Source organism: Gorilla gorilla, chromosome 14, assembly GCF_029281585.2.
Source record: "Gorilla gorilla gorilla isolate KB3781 chromosome 14, NHGRI_mGorGor1-v2.1_pri, whole genome shotgun sequence".
NCBI lineage: Eukaryota > Metazoa > Chordata > Mammalia > Primates > Hominidae > Gorilla > Gorilla gorilla.
The window spans coordinates 30,577,256-30,596,903 of NC_073238.2; the positions used below are offsets into that span (position 1 = coordinate 30,577,256).

General features: G+C 34.3%; 1 long non-coding RNA gene across 1 annotated transcript in view; it reads right to left on the reverse strand.

Annotated features, from left to right (window-relative positions):
• Positions 1 to 9,503, reverse strand: part of LOC129526429 (uncharacterized) — a 78,714-nt gene extending 69,211 nt beyond the window's left edge. The window contains exons 1-3 of the long non-coding RNA XR_010130469.1: positions 9,435 to 9,503; positions 7,613 to 7,639; positions 2,685 to 2,742 (exon numbers count right to left, since the gene is read on the reverse strand). This is a non-coding gene — a long non-coding RNA (uncharacterized lncRNA). The remainder of the gene's footprint in view (positions 1 to 2,684; positions 2,743 to 7,612; positions 7,640 to 9,434) is intronic.
• Positions 9,504 to 19,648: the final 10,145 nt, after the last annotated feature.

The following is a 19,648-nucleotide window of genomic DNA, read 5'->3' on the forward strand; positions in this document are numbered from 1 at the left end:
TTCTGAGTCATATATCACTGTTATTAGGGTCCTGCTAGCGTTTAGTTAAAAAAGAAAAAAAATTAAAAGGTGATAGCATTACTCTTAGAGAGAGAAAGTGCACTAAAGAAACCATCACTCAAAATAAATAAATAAATAATGCATTTTAAGAAGAAAGTATAGTCATAGCAAATACATTTTAAATGGCATAGTAGATTTATAAAAGATTTCAGATGTATAAACAGGTTTCTCATAGTGACTAATTGTTAGTAATGAATAAATTGCATGTAGCAGAGTCTTTACAGAAGTATAAGTAAGAAAATGTTACATCATTTATTGATCCAGGAAATAAAATAATTTAGAAAAAATGTATTCAGTGTTTCAGAATATACATACTTATGTTGAGTGCTTATAGCATATAAACCTTGGAAATTATTTCTCTGGTCATATATTTTATATTTAATCGCCTACAAATTGTCCATTATTGCCTCCTCAGTGATTCTATTTAAAAGTTAAGATAATAGCAAGTCTTCATCCATTTTGTGTTGCTTTAACAAAATACTATAGACTGGGTAACTTATAAAGAAAATAAATTTATTTCTTATACTTCTGGGGCCTGGGAAGTCTAATATCAAGGGCCAGCATATGGTGAGGGACTTCTTGTGGCATCATTCCAAGATGGAAAGCATGGGAGCATAAAAGAGCAACAGGAAGACCAAAATCACTTTTAAAATAACTCACTCTTGGGATTACAAACCTACTCCCATGATAATGACATTAATTTATTCATGGGGGTGGAGCCCTCATGGCCTAGTTGCCCCTTAACAGTCCCACCTCTCAATACCATCTCAATGGCAATTCAATGTCAGCATGAGTTTTGAAGGGGACATTCAAACCATAGCATTTTACTCTTGGCCCTTTAAAACTCACGTAATTTCCATATACTAAAATCATTCAATCCATGTCAATAGCCTTGAATGTATTAAATCATTCTAGCACCAACTCAAAAGTCTAAAATCCAGAGTCTCATTTAAATCAGGTATGGATGAGACTGAAGTAACAATTTATTTGAGGCAAACTGCTCTCCAGGTGCAAGTGTGTGAAATTACCAAGTTGTGTGCTTCCAATATACAATGGTGGGACAGCATAGAATAGACATTATCATTCCAAAAGGAAGAGATAGCAAAAAGAAAGGGGTAATTGGTTCCAAGTAAGTCTAAAACTCAAAAGGTAAAACAACTGCAAGTCTTAAAGCTCCAGAATAATATCCTTTTACTTCATCCTGGGCACACTAGGGTGAGAGTTTGGCCCCCAAGGCCTCAGGCAGTTCCACCTTCATGGCTTTAGTGGACTCAATATACTCTTCAGCTCTCTCAAGCTGGAGTCGGGCCTGCAGATTTCCCAGGCTGGTGTTGCACGATGGTAGCTTAACAGTTCTTGGGTATCATTCTGAGAGTGTTCTTACTCCCACCGCTCCACTAGGCGTTGCCCTATCTGGAGTTCTTTTCAGTGGCTCTGTCTTTAAGTCTCTGCCTGAGCTCCCAAGCTATCCACAACTTCCTTTGAAATGTAGGTAAAGGAAGCCATGTCCCAGAGCTCTTGCATCCTGTTTGCCTGAAGAATTGGCACCATGTGGAGTCTGTGAAGGTTTATGGCTTGCATCTTGTGGAATGGCATGTGAAACTAAGTTACAACTGGACCCACTTGAGCTATGGTTGGAGCTGCCAAGATGTATTGTGCCAGTGTGGGAAGCAAATACCCAGGGTGGCCCTAAGCAGTGAGCCCATGGAGAGTGCCCTGAGCCCATCCCTCAAAACCATTTGGCTTTTCTAGATCTCTGGGCCTGTGATGGGGAAAAGAGGGGATCCTTGAAGATATCGGAAATGCCTTTTTTTATTTCTGTCATTCTCCCGTTGTGTTGGTTATCTCTTCTGTACATACTAATCTCTTCAGCTAATTGTCCTTTGGTCATATACTTGGTTTGTTTACCTGAAAATGCTTTTTTATTCTTTATATGGCCATGCTAAAAATTTTTGAAATCTTTATGTTTGTTTTGTAATTAGAAATTGCATCTTTAAGTCACTTCTTAGCTCCTGCATTTTACTATATGTAGTTAAAAGCAGCTCCACAGCTGCTTTGATATTTTGCTTGGAAATTTTTACCACCAGCTATCCTCATTCATCACTTTAAAATTCCACCATCCATAAAACCCTAGAGCATGCACACAATTTAACCACATTCTTTGCCACTACATAACAAGGATGATCTTTACCTCAGCTTCCAATAAGATATTTCATTTTTACTCTGAGACCTCACCAAAGTGACCTTTATTGTCCATATTTCTGCCAACATTTTGGTCACAACATTTAAATAATCTGTAAGAATTTCCAGACTTTCCCTACAGCTAGGCTCTTCCAAGCCCTCACCAAAATTGCCCTTATTACTCAGTGTTCAGAGTGTTAGGGTTTTTCTAGGTTACTCTGCCAAATTCTTCCATCCCCTATTCATTAGCCAGTTCCAAAGCCAATTTCACATTTTCAAGTATCTCTTATAGCAACAGTCCTATTTCTTGGTCCCAATTTTCTGTCTTAGTCCACTTTGTGTTGCAATAATAGAATACACAGACTGGGTAATTTATAAAGAAAATAAATTTATTTCTCATGCTTCTGGAGGCTGGAAAGTCCAAAATTAAGGTGTGTCAGTACCTGGTGATGGTCTTCTTGCTGCATCATCTAATGGTGGAAGGCAGAAAGCCAAGAAAGCCTAAGAAAGCAACAATAGAGAACTAAACTTGCTTTTTATAGCAACTCATTCTTGTGATAAAAACACACTTCCATGATGACAACATTTAATCCACTCATGAAGAGAGTACCTTCATGGCCTAATCACCTCTTAATTATTCCACCTTTAATACTATCACAATGACAATTACATTTCAACTGAGTTTTGAAGGGGACACTTCAATCATAGCAAAGCAGCAGTAATAAAATTTCACCCATTCATTCTCACTCAGTAAAATTTTTTGAAGGAGAAAATGAGAAATGCATATTTTACTATTGTCTTTCATGTTGAAGTAATCAATAAAAATTTTCTGAAGTACTTCAATACCTAAATATCTGTAGGTTCTTTAGTTTATCTCTACTGGCAATTAATCTTAGGTTTAACCCCAAATCTAAAATCCCACCTAAAATTATGCATTTTCATGAACCTCAAAAATACTGAATACTAGATTGCTGGATAAGCAGTCTGAAAATCCTATTCAATAACTTTTTAATCTGAATATTGAAAGCAAATTGCTAATTATTATAACTCCAACACTCATTGTTTAAACTTTTAGAACATAAACCAAGTAATCTGTAGAATATCTTTAAAGGACTCCTGGCTTACAAATTCATCTCTGTATCTTGTCATGCATTTAGTACTTCTGACATATTTACTAGTCATTTTCCTAAATTTGCCAGTTTTCATGATACTTTTGCTTTGCAAATGCCATTTCTACTCTGGGAAGCTTCTTTACTTCCTGCTCTGTCTAATCAAATTTACTTGTCCTTAAAATCTCAGTTTAAACGGCATTTTTCTATAAAAACTTTCTACATAGTTGTTCTCAATCTCCCAACCCTAATGGAGGTACTCATTTATTCTTCTGAGTTTGGTAAGCTCTTTTTTGGTAAAGTGACACTTATCAATCTAAGATTTTCTCTTTTTTCTCTTATTATCTTCCTTACCATATTCATCAGCAACACTACTGCCTTATAGTTCTTATATCTATTCATCATGCACTGAGCCAAGAGCAAGATGAAAACACATAAAGCTCTATTTTTTTGCAGTCTTCTCTGAATCTTCCCTTCATCATTTTTTATGAAATGAACTTTATTTTTAGGATAGTTTTATCCTTACATAAAAATAAACAGAAAGTATAGAGTTCCCACGTATGCCCTGTCTCTCCACATACAGGTTGATCTATTATTTGCATCTTCTGTTAGTGTGGTATACTTGATATAATTGATGAACCAATATTGATATATTATTATTAACTAAAGTTAATAAAGTTCATCATTTAGGGTTCATTGTTTGTGTTATACATTCTATGGGTTTTGACAAATATGTAATGACTTCTCAATTATCACGGTGTCATACAAAAACATTTACTGCCCTACACATCTCCTGTACTCCTTCTTTTTTGTCTCTACTCAAACTCCCATACCCTCATCAACCACTGATCTTTTCTCTGTCTCTATGGTTTTAACTTTTTCAAAGTGTCATATATTTGGAATCATACAGTATGTGTTTGTTTATTCATTCATCTCTTGCACTATATCTTGGTCATTTCCATGTTTTGGCAATTATAAATAGAGCTGGTATAAATATTTTTGTGCATATATAAGTTTTCAACTCATTTGGGTAAATATCAAGGAATGCAATGGCTGGATTGTATGGCAAGAGTATGTTTACTTTTGTAAATAACTAAGAAATCATCTTCCACAGTGGCTGTACCATTTTTCACTTCCACCAGCGACGAAAGACAGTTCCTGTTACTCCACATCCCAGTCAGCATTTAGCATTGTCATTATTGAAAATTTTGGCCATTCTAACAGATATGTAGTGATATCTTACTGTTGCTTTAATTTGCAAATCTCTAATGACCTGACATATGATGTTGATCTTCTTATATGCTTATTTTCCATCTGTAGATCTTCTTTGATGAAGTATCAGTGCAGATTTATTGCAAATTTTTAGCTATTTTTTATTGAGTTTCATGAGTTCTTTATATATTTTAGATACCAGTCCTTTATCACATCTATTTTGCAAAAATTTTCTCTCACACTGAGATCTCTCTTTCCATTCTTTGACAAGTATTATTTGCATATGACAAGTTTTAATTTTAATGAAGTTCACATTTTCAGATTTTTTCATGGGTTATGCTTTTGTTTTTATGTGTGAAAAGTGATTGCCAAACCAAGGTATCTAAATTTTCTCCTATGTTGTTTTCTAGGAGTTTTATATTTTTATATTTTATGTTTATATCTTTGACCTATTTCAATAAATTTTTGTGAAGGTATAATTTCTGTGCCTATATTCATTTGAAATCATAATTTTGTTATTTATATTATTGGTATTTTAGGTATAGTTAAGATAGCAATAAGAAAAAGTATACAATTATCATCTGAAGTGTCATTCGCAAACCCTAAGTGATAGAATTGGACTTGTACTCAAGTCTTTCTGGTTTCAAAGACAAAGAGATTAATTATCATGCAATATATTTCATTCAAAGCTCAGTAATCTTTGCAAAGCATAATACCTAGCATACTCTCTGGCACATAGCAAGGCCTTAATAAATCTTTGGTCAAAGAATGATTAATAAAGTAACAAAAGAGATAAAGTTTCTGTGACATAATCAAATACCAGAAAAATCAAATCTGGTATTTTGTTGTTATTGTATTCACTTTTGAGTAAGCTTAATTTTTTAGTGGATGCTTTGTTAAATAACATAGATGTAGCTTATTGTCCATAAATTCAAAATAATTATATGTAGAAGCAGTTTAAAACTTAGATAAATAGATGATAAATTATGACAGATCAATAGAAAGCCATGGTGAGATTTGGATTAAACACATCTTATACATTTTTTTTTTAAACAAACACTAAGTACTGACTATTACTGACATTTAGGAAGACAGAAGAAATTTTTTAAAGTGTTTTAAGTACACGTTAACTTTCGAATGGAAGATACTTGGCAAAAATAATCAATTTTATAGCCTTAAACTTATGTTCTTATAATGATAATTTTACTCAAACAATAATTGCGTTTTTTAGATGGGTTAACACTTAGCTCATTTGCATTCAGATTTAGGGATCTACAAAATTACTAGGTAATAGCTACAAAAGGAGAAGATGTTTGTCATAAAATTGTATGCTTTCCATGGAAAGTTACTGAAATCGGTAGATGTTCTTTTCAGCTAATTAATTTTTGGAAGCTTCATCCTCATTAATCATCTGACAGGCTCACAATAACAATACATGCCCTTCTGATCATGAAATTCAGTATTATATCTTTAAAATGCCTTTTTACAGAATTTTTATGACTGCCAATTTGTGCAGAGTCAAGCAGCATTATTGTTTATAGACTAGAGAAGCATACTTGAGTTTTTTAATAAACTTTTGTATCATGCATTCTTTTTTACATGTTTAATGACACTTAACATTATTCTTAAAGTACTAATATCTTTAAGTTATCACAGTTACACTATGAGGGAAAAGATATCAAAAATGTTAATATTTTTTCTAATACTTTGTGAGAGAAAAGACATCAAAAATGATAATTCTGGCAGAGTGTGATGGCTCACGCCTGTAATCCCAACACCCTGTAACCCCAGGTGGATCACCTGAGGTTGGGAGTTCGAGACTAGCCTGACCAACGTGGAGAAACCCCATCTCTACTAAAAATACAAAATTAGCTGGGCATGGTGGTGCATGCCTGTAATCCCAGCTATTTGGGAGTCTGAGGAAGGAGAATCACTTGAACCTGGGAGGCGGAGGTTGCGGTGAGCTGAGATTGCTCCGTTGCACTCCAGCCTGGGCAACAAGAGCGAAACTCCATCTCAAAAAAAAAAAAAGTTAGTATGTTTTCTAATACTTTGTGAGAGAAAAGACATAAAGAAAGTTAGTATTTTTTCTAATAATTTGTAATTCATATTTTTTCACAGAAAAATAGCCACCTTTTAGGTTTCTTTAAAAATGCAAATTTTCCTTATTTTCTACTGTCATAATCGGCCCAACAACTAGGCAATTAGGCAAACTGGATAGCTGTCTCTGATTATAATTGAGAGGTACAAGACACTTTTCTCAAGGACATCTGCCTTGAAATTATCTAGCTTATTATTTCTACCACTCTAAAAACTTTCTATAGGATTCAGTTATGTCACTGAGGGAAGACAAGTCTTTCCCACAATTTTCAATCTTCCTTCAAAGTCCTGGTCTCCAGAGTTATGGACATTTATATGTTATGAAATAGAGTATGTTTGCTTTTGTATCTCCCAGAAGTATTTGTTCCTCACATGCTATAGGTGTTAGGCTTGCAGCCATTGGCTTCCTTAATCTTAAAACTATTTGCTTTCATTCAAAAGATATAAATCTTTTTCTTATCTCTTTTGACCACTTAATTTCAAGGAGAAGGGTCCTGAACTGATGGAAAAGGTAACTGAATAGCCAAGAAACTTCCAGAGCAATTTAATGTTATCTTCCTATGTAATTATATTCCAAAGGGGATTAATCTCATGTTTTAAATTTGAAAACCCCTATCATATCTTCCCCTAGAGATGCTTAGTAACATTTCTAAATCATAGGAACCAAGAATCTTTCCCATGTTTTCAAGAGGAGAATTTGTTTATACTGTGGTGTGTTCATCTTTCTTTCTTAGGAGGAGTGAGGGTACAAGGGTTCCTCTCCTGAATAAACACCTAGACCCTATTTTGGGGCTCTCACAGTACAGTCATAAGTAGGTATAGCAAGACATCTGGCTCTCATTAGATTACCCTAGGGCAAATGGAAATGACTTAGTCCTGTAGTAAGAAATATTTTGTCTACTTTTAGAATAATACTAGTAAACATAGATATTAAAATCTTAGGCCATTACCTCTTGCGAATCATATTCCTCTAATACCTGGAAGTAAAGAAAGTATCATCATTTTCCATAAATATCTCTGATTCTTACATGTTTCTTCCCAGTTCTTCCTAGCACAGTCACCTTTATTCCTAGGTCTCTTTGCCTTCATCTGACGCCCTCTTCCGGCATTTCTAATGAGGTCTCCTTATCAGGGGAAAAGAGGAAACTGAAACTTTTGTCTGCTGTGACTCAATTCTCAGTAATTTTCCATACCTAGTTCTCTCCTTCACCTTCATCCCCTGACCCCCAAAGTCCTTAAAACTGTTGGAGCCTTTTTTGGAGGCTCTCTCTACCGGGCAATGACCCACACATCTGCGCTGATCCACCTGACCCTGCACTGCAATGCCATTCTTTGAAAGGAAATGGATTGGAGGGGGTTGACCCTTTTTATGGTTTTAGCCTCTTGTTAAAGCATGGCAGTAAGTGATTAAATGCTTAACTCTTTTCTTCATGACTAGTTGCTTCAATTAGATTCTTAACACTGACGGCCCATCTCCAGATGCATTTAAGCTTCTCTCAAAAGAAGTGGAATAGAATTTATGCTGTGAGCCCAAAATACCTGAGACAGGTCTCAATCAATTTAGAAAGTTTGTTTTGCCAACGCGAAGGATGCATCCATGACACAGCCCCAAGAGGTCCTGAGGACATATGCTCGCTTTGTCAGGGTACAGCTTGCTTTCATACATTTTAGGGAGACATGAGATATCAATCAATACTTGTAAGGTATACATTAGTTCAGTCTGGTAAGGTGGGAAATCTGGAAGAGGGAAGGGAGCGGGGGAATTCTAGGTCATAGGTAGATAAAAGATAAAGTTTGCATTATTTTGAGTCTTTGATCAATACACAATTTAGTGTGGCTCAGTGAATCTGCATTTTGGCATACACAATAGGATGGAGGAAGAAATCAGACATGCGTTTGTCTCAGGTGAGCCTAGGGATGATTTTCTGTCTGCAGCACCTGTGAAGATAAGCTATCAGTTTGCATTGCCAGGGTGAAATTCAACAGAATTGTTTTAGGATAAAGATCTAGAGGCCTACAAGGAATTTCCCTGTGGGTAAATTGTGAGGGTGGTATGTAGCTCTTTTCTCTTTGTAGCTATCTTATTTAGGAATAAAATGGGAGGCAGGTTTGCCTGACCTGGCTCCCAGCTCGACTTTTCCCTTGGCTTACTGACATTGAGATCCTGAGATTTATTTTTCTTTCACAATGCCAAACGTATATGTTTCTGTCATTGATCACATAAACACAGATACGTTTACTTATTAAAGATTTTGTATAACTCCATTTATTTGAAAAGAAGTATTTTGATCTCTCTTTCCTCTAAAGGTCAAATGGAATCAGCAAATTCATTAAGAAAAATGAGATTTCAAAGCTGAAACCACCATTGCAAAATTATAATTGAAACAGTAAAAGAGGTGTGACCTAATCAACGCCATCTTGCTTCTAACCTCCAAGCTGCCCTTGTTCATTCCCTGGCGTAGGCTGAATTAACTTTGAGAGGAGATTAGTTTATAGTTTAGCTCTGAAAAAAGATGATAATAGCCCTTTCCTGAAAAACCCCTTCTTTCCTGGGGACCAGTCTGCCTTTGTAGGACTAACAGATTAGCTAGAGATTAGAAATTACAGTTTAGGGGCCACGCAGGTTCCAGCTGCAAGTTTCTGAACTTCCCCACATTGCTACTGGGAATAACGTTGCTTTTGTAAAACCTGGGATCAGTGCCTGAGATATTTTGCAGACCCTGAGTTCCAATGTACCAGCTGACACCACCCAGACCAGTAATATGTACAAACCTGTTCTGTAATCCCACCAAAGGAACAGAAGAGAGCAAGAAATGCTCGCTTAGACCCCCTGTGATTTCATCTCCGACCCAGCCAATCAGCACTCCCCACTTACCAAGCCCCTCCCCACTCAATTATCCTTAAAAATTCTGATCCTCGAATGCTCAGGGAAATTGATTTGAGTACTAATGAAACTCCTATACAGCCGGCTCTGAGTGAATTACTCTTTCTTCATTGCAATTCTTCTGTCTTGATAAGTCAGCTCTGACTAGGCAGCAGCAAGGTGAACCCGCTGGGTGGTTACAAAGCCACATAAAGTCATTTACAATTCACAGTATTTTGGTATCTTACTATGCCAAAACAGACTGTCTTTAGACTATCTGCAGAGACCATTAATGTTATATCAGAGAAATGTGATGCTTTACATTTATAAATTAACATGTTTGTGATAGGAAAATGACAAAATGCAGAAAACCGTCATGGAGCTAAAATCATTCAGATATAAATTCCATCTCTTTGTTATGTGCGTGTGTCTATGCATATGTAATTATGCAATGTTTTATACAAGGCGTGATTTGGATCAGAGTGATATAGTTTTTGCATACCATATTACTTAATTTTGTCATCAAACATTTATGAAATGCATTCAATATGCCATTTCCACATATCATAAAAAATTATTTAGAACCACAATTTTTAAACTGAAAGATATTATCTCACCAGAAAGATTCAACCTAATATGTTTAAAAATTCCATTGTAGAAATAGACTCAACTTTCTCCACATTACAAAAATGTTAAATAATTATATTTGAAGATAAATCTCTACATATTTAACCAAAATAGATTTCAACAGATGAAAATGTTTTAACAAATAATATAAACGTATTTAATATTTTGATACATAATCAACAACTATCCTTACAAATGCTTGTACCAATTCATGCTTACAATGAAGGCACAAAAATAATCAAAAATTATTGCCAAAATATTTTTTACCTTACCCAATTTTATATATGAGAATGTTCATTTCACTGTTTTTATCTCATTTTTATGAGAAATAAATAATTTTTTCATTTTTTTTATGTGAGGTATATTTTATTCACACAATAATCTATGTCCTATTAATGGAACTTCTGGATTTATAAGAGTTACCTATGTGAGTCCATTTTTTCACAATTTTTTTTTTTACTACTTGTTAAATCTACATTTTTCTCCCAGACAATCCTCACTTTATGGCACCAGGGAGCTATATGTGGTTGAATGCCAACATGTCCTCTGGAATATTAAAAGACACTTCAACCTCAAAATGACCAAAACTCAATTGATTTTCTTTACTATAATTTTGAGCAAAACTCTGAATTTTATATTTTGAAGATTGTCGTATATTCATCTACCCATGGGGGGAACCTGATTATTGCCTTTAATTTCTTTATCTTCTTTACAGTTTCTGTTATTTGTAACTCTCCTTTGCTTATCCTTGTCTTCCCACCTTCATGACAACTGTCTTAAACTATGCTCTTATAATTTCTTGTTGGATAACTTTGTGTAGCATAATGTCTGCAAAAACTATAGTAGATATTTAATAAAAATGTGTTAATTTCATTAAATAAACAATTAAAATCTTCCTCATCTGGTCCCTTGTTTAATAAAATAAAAGGGATGGGCCATGTCAAAACTCTGTTTACAAAATGCACTATTTTTTTCAATGATATTTGGATATGAACCAATTTTTTAGCAAAGCTTATATAGCTTGTTGTTTTGCCACTCTTTATCCTCCAGCCTTATTCTTGTACACTTTGCCTCATGCATAATATGCCTTCAGTCCATCTGAGATTTTGTCATGTTTCTCTAGCCTGACTTTCCATCTGTTACTCTCAAGCAAATGCTAACCTGCCTGCTAAATGCTGCTGAGTGGAACACTAGACCCTCAAAGACACTGAATCTACTAAGTAACATCATCTCCAAAAGGATTGTTGGAAACCAGATGAAGTTCTCGAGGGGTTTGCATTTCTGAATACATCTTCTGAAATTAGAGCATTCTTAGGTAATAAGACAAGTTAATACGTATATGATGAAAATTCATGAAGGAAACAGTGTTAAAAAATACATTATGATATGGAGAAATAAAGGATAAAAGTTAATCTGTTTTATGTTCACTCCCACATGGATCAGAAGCACAGATCTTGCAGAGGTCTATGTCCTCAGCTGTAGTCCTCCCTGTAATCTCCACCAGATTTGAGATCTGTCTCCCCTGTCCCCAACACACATATAAAATGTAAATAAAACTATGTTGACTCAGTTACTCTATACAGAGAGTGAGTCATTGTGCTGGGTTATTCTGTCTGAAAACAAGTACTTCCTCTTTGAAATGATAGCTACTTTAAAAGCCATAAACGTTGTTGACATTAATTAAAATTGATTTTCTATGTAACTGATAAACGGTGTTACAGAAACTGAGGTATGAACATAGTGCCAGAGATACACAAAAGAAGAAACAATGTTAGGAGTATAATTTAAATGTGTCTAGTCCATTCAACTCGAATATTTCTATTCTAACATTTCACCAGCCTTCGTTAAAGTTTATGAAATACTTTTTAAACAGCTAATATTTGTCAGGCACTAAGATGGGCTCTAGGAACAAAAATTCCAATAAAACATAACACATGCCCTCAAAGACATTTTGTAGAGGAAAAGAAAGGCAAATAAATATTTAATAAATATGAAGAACTCCAAGATAATTGGAAGATGTTAAAACACTAGGAGAACAAAAGTAATGTGATTCAGAAAAAAGCATACTGATGGATATGATATTTAAGTTGAGTTTTTTAAATGAATTGGAAAATAGAAGTGGCTGAATGAAGAAGGGGGGAAGAGTCATCCAGGAGGAAATAAAATGTGTAAAGACACTAAAATGAAAATGATGACTGGAGTCTAAATCACATCATCATTGTCTTAGTGATGTGGTCACAGAATATCTGAGACTTGAGTAATTTATAACAAACAGAAATGTATTGGTTCACAGTTCTGAGGCTGAGAAATCAAAGGTCAAGGTGTCAGCAAGTTTGGTTTCTGGAGGAAGGTTGGACGCTCACATGGCAGAAGACAGAAGAACCAAGCAGCAAAACGGATCTGAGCTTGCTCTTTCGCGATAGCATTAATCCCACTCATAATGGCAGTGCTTTCATGGCCCTATTGCCTCTGAAAGTTCCCTCATCGTAATATTGTTACAACGGCAATTAACTTCCAACATGAGTTTTGGAGGGGGCAAACCTTCAAAACATAGCAATCATGTACTACATGTGTACTACGCTGTTAAAGTTGAAGGAAGTCCTTAAAGGTTTATATGCAGAAAGGTCATGATCCAATTTGTGTGGAAGAAGACAAGGGTGATAGAATAGACTTAAAAATTGGCAAATTTTCAGGAGTTCGAGAGCAACCTGTCCAGCATGGCGAAACCCTGTCTCTACTAAAAATACAAAAAAATAGCCTGGCGTGGTGGCAGGCACCTGGAATCCCAGATACTTGGGAGGCTAAGGCAGGAGAATCGCTTGAACCTGGGAGGCTGAGGTTGCAGTGAGCGGAGATTGTGCCATTGTACTTTAGCCTGGGTGAAAAGGTGAAACTCCATCAAAAAAAAAAAAAAAGAAAAATTCGCAAATTTAAATCCTAAAAACAACTAGGAAATCATAAATTAGGGAGAAACTGAAATAAGGTAGTGACAAGAGAATGGAAAGGAAAGCAGATAATTAGCATTATTCAGGAGATCCTCTGCAGGACCTTAACAGTACGCATTAATGTGATTTGTGCTCAAAGATGTTACTTCTTAATCCTATCTCTAGCTTAGAATTTTCTTTGGCTAGAAACAAATTGTAAGCAGTTCTCCTTATTAACTAATAGAGTAATGATTATTTACTCTGAACATAATTTCTTAATAGAAAAATATAGCTTTTTAAGTATAGAGTCAAGTTATTTTTTATAGACTACGGGAATGTCTTATTTCTATATTTCTTTCTGAAAATTTGCCTTAAGAAATGTAAAATGTACAGCATGGTTACCCCCTTAAACAAGAAGGAGGAAGTAAACTGCACTGGAATTCTTATTAGATGATTAGAGCACTATAGTTTCTGAAATGATTTTTTAAATGTTATGTAAAAAAAGTTTTAGAACATGATCTATTCTAATTGCTTGACATTCATACTAAATTCCCTATTTCCCATAGTTGGTATCAGAATGCTTAGAACAAATTTCAGATGATCAATATTTCTGGTCTTACAGTCTGTAATAGATTTTAAAGGGTCATGAAAGCTATTGTTTGCTTCTGTGAGTCCATGTCTTTCAATCATATGTTGTTCTACAATAATAATAATAACCAAAATTTTGTGTTTATGGTAAATATTTACAATTTTCTGTTTTTTAATAAATGATTTTATTATATATCTCTAAATGTCATAAAAGAAAAGAATTGAGATTTAATAATAATTAGGAAAAGTCATCTTAGTAAATATCAGACATTGATCATTATAATTCTAGGTCTATGAATATTTTTTGAAGTTGTTTCAAGCATATAATAAGAAACAGTAAAAGTAAAACATATTGGCTTTCTAGATTTCTCATTTGTCATTTATTTATTTATTTTTTAAACTTCGTTATCAATGATCTCTAGAAAGCATTTACAAAATATTGGCTCAATCAAATATATGCAAAGTTTTAGAATATTGTTAATGTCAATAGAGATTAGCGATATTTTATTTCTATAAGATAAATTTGCTTTGGGAAATTTTGAAATCATGAGAGTTTGCTGATCTACTTTTATTTTTTCATTTGACACAAACACACACATGCACTTACATACACAAACACACAACAAATGCAGCTTTTAAAAAATAAAAATTGCATGTTAAGTGTTCTTCAAATGACTACATGCTAGATATTACAGGATGCATCTACTTATTTTCCCCAATCCATATACTCTTTATTAGTTAATCATTTCAACCTGGGAGAAATTAAGAAACTTACTTTATCTTATCTCAATATGAATAGTATTGATCTAATACTATTCATATTTATTAAATGATATTCATATTGTCAAATAGTATTTATTAAATACTATTCATATTGCCTGGTACTGTTCAGAATGGCCTTACCTGCATTCTTATTGGTATAAAGAAACGGAAAGCATATGTAACTACACTGGCACCTTTTAGTGTCCTGAGGTGCCTTCTGATCTATATTCCTCCTACATATAGAAAGGATAGAAAGAAGAGTCAATGTTTCGTTAAGAATACAGAACATATAAGATAACTGATATTCCACCATCCTGTTCTCCAGCTTGTTTTAAATTATATATTCTAGAATGTGTATTTGTGTGTGCACTATATGAAAACTTCTTTAAAAAAGCCCGTTGGATGCTTTTCAAAAATCTATTTTCTTTTTGTTTCAGTCTAAATAACATACAGGAAAGAAAAGAGAGTAAAAAATATGTGCAGGAAAGAACGCAGAGATGACAGAATTACATTTCTTTTCACTTGAATCAAAGAACTTACCCAGTTTACCTTACTTAGTATATTTTCAAGTGTCTCGTATCTTCATTTCTTCTTGATTTAAGGCAGAGGTCAGCAATTATTTTTCTTTAAAGGGTTAGGTGACAATAATGCAGGCTTTGGTGGCATTACAATCTCTGTCACAACTTTTCAGTTCTGCCATGGTAGAGTGAACATAGTGATTATACACAAATGACTCCGTATGATTATGTTCCAAGAAAACCTTACTTGCAAAAGCATGCAGTGGACTAGTTTTCCCCATGGGCCATATTTTCTAACTGCCATTTAAGGTAATTCATATCTTTACGTCTACTTCATCTGCATAGTGAGAGGAATAATTTCTTAGGTTCTAGAACCAGAGGGGCCTTAGATGAGGTTGGTCACTAGACCACCACTGATAATGTGGGCATTTTCAAACTTTATTGAGAAAACAAAAGCTAGCTGACTATGACTGAAGAACCCATCTAGCATAAACTGCTACAGTCTCAGTAGCTGGAAGAGTGATTAAAGTATTTGTGTTAAGTAAGTGAAGGTACTTTGTTTTGAGGTGGGACAATAATCTCCAATCAACTACTACTAAAGAATACTAAAGTAACCATTAAATGCAGACAAATACCTTTGATTTTGTATCTACTGCAAATAGAACTTTCCTTTCATATAATTCTGCTATTTAAGAAATCAAGCATAAAATTAAGCATATATGTCTTTGTTAGAAGACGTATTTTCCATTTTTAAATGTATATCAATATACTTCACACTTTAAATAATTTTTATACCAATGATGAACATGTATTTGTTCATGTGAACAAATGTGAACTACGTGGAATTATTGTGATGTTCCTTTCCTACCCTGGAATTATTCCTCAGCTCATTCCTTCTGAAAATAACTCTGTTTACTCTTCTTTTTTGAATGACCATCTTCATCTGGGGAAAATATGCTCACATTTCTTTACCAGTTATTATTTGGCAATAGAAATGCTGCTAGTTCAGGCAAGTGACGTAGGGGAGAAGTGTCTGTTAGGGATATTTCTGGAAAAGTTTCTCAATTTTAAAAAGAGTGAGAAGTCATGAATCTTTATATTTTCCTACTACCATGTGCAGTTGAATATAATATCTGGAGTTGTTGCAGCATTTTAAGCCCATAAGAAGATAAATCTTAGGATGAAACTAAAATGCTTAGAATGGCAACATGTAAACTTAGACGCACGAGGCACCTAGCAACAATACAAGTTACTGAGTTAACCCGGGACTACTCTATTTACCAGCATCTTGTTATGTGAGGTAACCAACTCTTTTGATGTTATTGCTTGAGGTCTTAAGCATCTTAACTTATCCTCAAGTCTCCATCTTCAACAAAGCAGAAGTCTGTTTTCTCGTGACATTCAGTGTGTTATGATGGTGTCATTGGCACATTTATGAGGGCTTTGAATTATAAAAGTAGAATTAATATCAGATAAAGAATGTGGAATAGGAAATAAGCAGTAGAGCTCAGAAAATGGAGATTTTAGAAGAACTTAAAGTACAAGTCAAATTATCTAGCTCAGTTGTGAATACAACCAGAATGCAGCTGTAAATATGGAAAGGTGGAAAACATTTATTTTGTAGTTTTTGATGGAAGTTGGTTATGTGCAAACTCACACACACACACACACACATACATATTTATATAATACATATGCAAGTGAAAAGATGCTTACCATCATTAGTAGTTGAGGAAATGCAAAGTAAGCCCACAGTATGAAACGATCAGCAACAATTAGAATGTCTTCAATTAAAAGACTGGCAATATCAAGTGTTGACACTTTATGTGATAAAACTGGAAACCTCCTGCACTATTGGTAAAAGTTATAAATAATATAACCACCTTGGGTAATACTTTGGGAGTTTCACAAAATATTAACATCAATTTACCATGTTGTACTGCCATTGTAGTCTTAGGTGTTTGTTTAAGAGAAAAAAAATACTCATATAAAAACTTGAGGCTGAGCGCGGTGGCTCACGCCTGTAATCCCAGCACTTTGGGAGGCCAAGGTGGGCAGATCACCAGGTCAGGAGTTCGAGACCAGCCTGGCCAACATGATGAAAGTGGTGAAAACTCGTCTCTACTAAAAATACAAAAATTAGCTGGGCGTGGGTGCGCATGCCGGTAATCCCAGCTACTCGGGAGGCTGAGGCAGGAAAATTGCTTGAACCCTGGAGGCGGAGGTTTCAGTGAGCCGAGATTGCACCACTGCACTCCAGCCTAGGTGACAGAACAAGACAGTCTCAAAAAAAAAAAAAAAAAAACAAAAAACTTGGACACAATTGTATATAGCACTTTATTTGTAGTAGCTAAAACTGAAAAACAATGCAAAGGTAAATGGCAAAATAAATAAATAAATTTTGGTATAGTCATACAATGGAATATTATCAATAATAACGAAAAATGAGCTATTGATGAAAGCAAGAATAGAGATAATCACAAAGTAATTATGTGAACCCCTTAGCTTATCAGTAAAAAAACCTCAGATCCTTCAGTTTCTTGACATAGACAAGTCGAAGTAAAAGTAAAAATGTAGAGATAAATCTCTAAAATTAATATTTTATTTGGGAATAAAGAATCGCAATTAAGAACACACATGCAGACTAGTGCCTTCGGGCATATTCCAAAAACAAAGAGGTGTTTGGAATTTTTACAAAAAGGAGAAATGTTATATATTGCCCTTTGAGAAAGTTTATTGGCACTAGTAAGGGTCTAGGGAGCTAGCAAGTTTAGATTGATGAGTGATGGAGGTAGATAAATTAGTCTTAGAGTTGTAGTTAGTCATTTCAGTAGCTATTAGGTGAAACCGGTTTCAGATTACAAAAGGCAGTGTCAGCAGCCAGGCTTGCAGATAATTACATTTTTGGGGCAATGTTCTAAGTCCTGAGTGCCTCTATCTTCCGGCATTTCAACTCTGTTTTAGTTAAGTGTCACAAGAATGATCCAATGCCTATGATCAACTTGTACATACAAATGTCAAAACTTATACAATTTCGCATTTTACTTGTACAGTTTGTCAATTAAATCCTGATAAAGCAGTTAATACAAATGTATTAAATGTATCTAGACTTTCAGATGATTCCAAATATTTCCCAAAAGTTGAGTTTTCTTAGAAACATTGTTACAAACTCCCACAGACATATTCTTTCTCAATTCGTTCCCTCAAATACATTTTGATTTAAATCTGATATACATGTTTTTCTTGCGATCAATTTTATCATAGTTAACTAAAGCCATCAATGAAAATAAAGGTTTTATATATATATATTTTTTAATTATTATACTTTAAGTTTTAGGGTACATGTGCACAATGTGCAGGTTAGTTACATATGTATACATGTGACATGCAGGTGCGCTGCACCCACTAACTCGTCATCTAGCATTAGGTATATCTCCCAATGCTATCCCTCCCCCCTCCCCCCACCCCACAACAGTCCCCAGAGTGTGATGTTCCCCTTCCTGTGTCCATGTGTTCTCATTGTTCAATTCCCACCTACGAGTGAGAATATGCGGTGTTTGGTTTTTTGTTCTTGCGACAGTTTACTGAGAATGATGATTTCCAATTTCATCCATGTCCCTACAAAGGACATGAACTCATCATTTTTTATGGCTGCATAGTATTCCATGGTGTATATGTGCCACATTTTCTTAATCCAGTCTATCATTGTTGGACATTTGGGTTGGTTCCAAGTCTTTGCTATTGTGAATAGTGCCGCAATAAAGGTTTTATATTTTTTGACCTAGCAGTTTTATTCCAAGGCTCACATGCAATGTCAGTAATTTCCACTAGTCAACTGTCTTAGAACGTGGTTTTATATATGGAAAAAAAGTTTAAAATGAGTACTAAAAAGCACGCAAGTGCATGCACACATCTAATTCTGCGAGGAAGCAGCTGATCAGTAACCCCTTTGATTCTCATGGTCTCTGCAGTTTGTCAAGTATCTATTATTGCCAACATGAACAGTTTTAATATATGATAATCGAGCTGAATATACAATGTGATGAATGTAGACATTTTCCATTTAGAAAATTGCTTAGCATATAAAGGAGTAATAAATAAATGGAAATTTGAAGTTAAATAATAAGATAAAGTCCTTTGGAGATAACTTTTCTTTTTGACTATTTTTTTCAATGCAATAGTTATTGAAATTCTGTGGAAAATCACTTTGACCAGTCTTTAGACCTCTTAAGAAAAAAACAACTATTTGCTTTACACATTTTTACATTGATTATTAATTCAAAAATACTAGAGACCATGTTGTGGTCTCTAGAAAGAATGTTCTTTAAAAAATTGTGTTCATCTTAATGAAGTAATTAGCCTGAAGGTATTATGACATACCTACAATTATACCTTAAATTCATTATAGTACAACAACACTGTACGATAGGGAAAGAAATTGATTCCCATGTGTAGTTTGAAAATGTTTATTGCCACATTAAAAAAAGAAACAGGTGAGTTAATCTAAGTATAATATAATTTGAAAATATTATATTCTAAGTATTATTATTCTACATAAAACTCATATAAATGATAAAATGAAATAGATGAGATTCTTTTTTTGAACTCAGTTTCCATCTTTTATTTCACATTTATAAAATATCTCAATTCAGAGCTAAAACTTTATCAGAAATAGTTGACCTATATTTAGGTGGCATAAAATAT